The sequence below is a fragment of the Bradysia coprophila genome, unplaced genomic scaffold, assembly GCF_014529535.1.
Source record: "Bradysia coprophila strain Holo2 unplaced genomic scaffold, BU_Bcop_v1 contig_70, whole genome shotgun sequence".
In the NCBI taxonomy this organism is placed as follows: domain Eukaryota; kingdom Metazoa; phylum Arthropoda; class Insecta; order Diptera; family Sciaridae; genus Bradysia; species Bradysia coprophila.
In genome coordinates, this window is record NW_023503941.1 from 3445877 (window position 1) to 3448802 (window position 2926).

Consider the following 2926-nt stretch of genomic DNA (forward strand, 5'->3'; position numbering starts at 1 on the left):
TAATTCATTGCTATCGGACACAATTTTGTAGAACTCGCCAACTCACGAGTAAGTTTTTGAGCAACAAGCTTCGGTAACTGTTTTCTCGACAAGTGTAGTTGCATACCTCGCTTTCGGCTCGGATATGCAAACTCTACACTTGCCTCGAAAACAGTTACCGAAGCTTGTTGCTCAAAAACTTATTCGTGAGTTTGCTCGTACCACAAAATTGTGTCCTTGTGTAATGAATTACTTTCGCAGCATCCAACGTAATCTACTATATTTGCAAGCTACTTTCGTATTATCTGAGATGAAATTGGTCTCCAAAATTGTATTTTTTAATTTAAAATTGGTGATGCTGGAAGTATTTAAAAAAATCTGTGGTTATGTACTTATCAATTTGACAGCTGGTCGCATACGGTTCAATTCTTTTCAGAAATGGTCGACATATTTTTTTACACGAAGAAAAATCGGCAGAGTGTGAAGAAACGGTAAAAAAATAACACCAAAGTGTGAAGAATCGCCATAAAGACAGATTTTCAATTCTTTATGTTTCTTGGCTTTCTTCACACTTTGTCGATTCTTCACGGGAATGTAATTATTACATTGATCCCAAAAACAAATTTATAATGGAACACAGATGTCTGCACATCACAGATGAAAATGACAAACGGTACTTTCAAACCAGGCCTCTCACACATCCTTACTTCCTTATTTTTCCTTATTTTTATAAAAACCTCCTTATTCCTCCTTACTTTCCTTATTTTTCGCAAATTTCATCGACGGAAATCAAAATTAAGAAAAAAAGGCAAAAGTGACAATTTTTATTATTTAACACAAAGAACTCTAATAAAAAGGTTGTGTCGTAGCTCATGACCGTTCCAACACGACCGGTTTAGCATATATTTTTGTGGTTCCACGCCACCTCTCGGCTCGAGAATCTCGAGTAGAACTATTTGATTTAACATATAAATCACCCTTAACAGTGTCTCAAACATGCGTCCTTATTACAAATAATTGAAGGTTTTTAGCCTTATTTACACTTACTTCTTTCAAATTTACTTTTATACTTTCACCAATTTATTATTATTTCGAAATTCGAACGGGATAACAAACAACAGCTTTTGCAGCTAACGAGATCAAAATCTGATCCAGCAAGTTTTTAAACTTGAGGGTGGGGTCAAATAAGAATTCCCGCTGTAAGTACGTCTTAAATTTCAAAAATTTTGTCGCATCGAAAACTAATTGAAAACTGCCACCCTACAAAAACGATAGATACGTCAAAATAAACATTGATGCGTTTTTTTTTGAATTTTGAAGCGCACTTACAGTGATATTGGTACAGCTAAGCTTTGCTAAGAATCTAATTCAAGCCTTAAGCGCGCCCAAAATATTCAAATTTTCATTGTGATAAAAGTGAATTTACAACTTTACAAAAACGATACGTCAAAATAAACAATAATGCGTTTTATTTTAGAGCTCGTTTAGAAACTCTTCGTTAAGTTTCACGGTGAAGATTTTGACACTTTTTTCATGTAAAATATGTCAAAATCTTCACTTTGGGTAACGAATTTTTAGTTACTGAATGAGTTCTTAAAGTAGAGGCGGACATACGATGTTAATTGCTGTATCTTAGAATAATTTCGATTTTTATCGAAAAATTTCTCATTTTCTCATTTTTCTATAATTTCAACTAACAATTTCCTTATTTCTCTTTATTTTTGTGCTAAAACCTCCTTAATTCCTTAATAAGGAGTCCAAATTTAGAGTGAGAGGCTTGTTTCAAACGTAACCTCACTTTAGTTTCGTTAAATCTTTCGTTCATTCATTCATTTCTGTGGGATTTTTTTATTTAGCGTATAATAGCATTTCGAGAGTCATTTTCAATTTTCAGAGTCTAACTTTCCGCCATCAGATCATCTTAACAGTCAACTATCAAATAGATTAAGGTTAGCTCGTTCGGCATGTGTTTTTTATGTAGATGGCAGCACGGAGTTTCGGTGGGTTTTGAAATTAAGTTCCTCTATGTTGCCCACATTGCAATGTCTAACATATGTCCAAGGTCTTTAATTTGTGCGAGGTGAAATCCTTTTTCGCCAACCGATCAGCGTAACCTCCCAATTAAAATATCTTGAAATTTTCGACAATGTGTGGCAACGTGTAAAAAACAAAAATCGAAACCGGTGGCGATCCACTTGTCAATGAACGTACGCAAACGATTAGCTAGCAGCTACACTCTCCTATTAACATTCTACGAAGCTCGTTGCTGCAACTGCAACGTTGCTACAAATTTCATCAGAAAAATGGTTCTGTTTGAAACGTCGTAGCAACTACGACCGTGGGTTGTACAAGCTCTGAATGCTAATATATGTATTTTCTGTATACGTGAGAGTGTATTGGTGAGCTATGACATGAATCGATTGGTAGGGAAAGTAAACGGTCGAGAAGGAAAGTAACGGTAGGGTAGGAATGGACCAACACACTCTCACTATTACTGAAAAATATCTTTCAAAATATCCCAATACGCACTCGATAAGTGTTTTCGCTTGGGCTTGGCCCGCGCGTGCACACACTTCTTGTGTGTATCGGGGTATGTTGAAATATACTATTTCTTCGAATAGATCAGGTCCAAGGTTATTCAGAATATCAAAATTCATCCACAGAGAACCTAACCTGAAAATATGTGCAGTGAAAATGAATGAACTGATCTAGAACTGATAGCATGGTATACCATGTAAGGTGGTGGAATTTTAGGAACTAACATAATATAACCTCAACAATCCCAAAAGTCCAGAAGGGAACCCAATAAAACCTCAGATATCCTTCATAATACTTACGTTCTAGAGCTGGGAACATATTGTGCATGAGCAGTGACATAATTTTAGGAACTGACCCACTACCACCTCAACAGTTCAATAAATCCTGAAGAGAATCCAAAAAAAAAACT

General features: G+C 35.6%; 1 long non-coding RNA gene across 1 annotated transcript; it reads right to left on the minus strand.

The window, feature by feature from the left end:
• Positions 1 to 1673: 1673 nt before the first annotated feature.
• LOC119083769 lies at positions 1674 to 2514 on the minus strand. The gene is made up of 3 exons (XR_005088935.1): positions 2505 to 2514; positions 2461 to 2463; positions 1674 to 1755 (listed from the first exon to the last, which is right to left on the minus strand). It is a non-coding gene; the product is annotated as an uncharacterized LOC119083769 (long non-coding RNA).
• Positions 2515 to 2926: the final 412 nt, after the last annotated feature.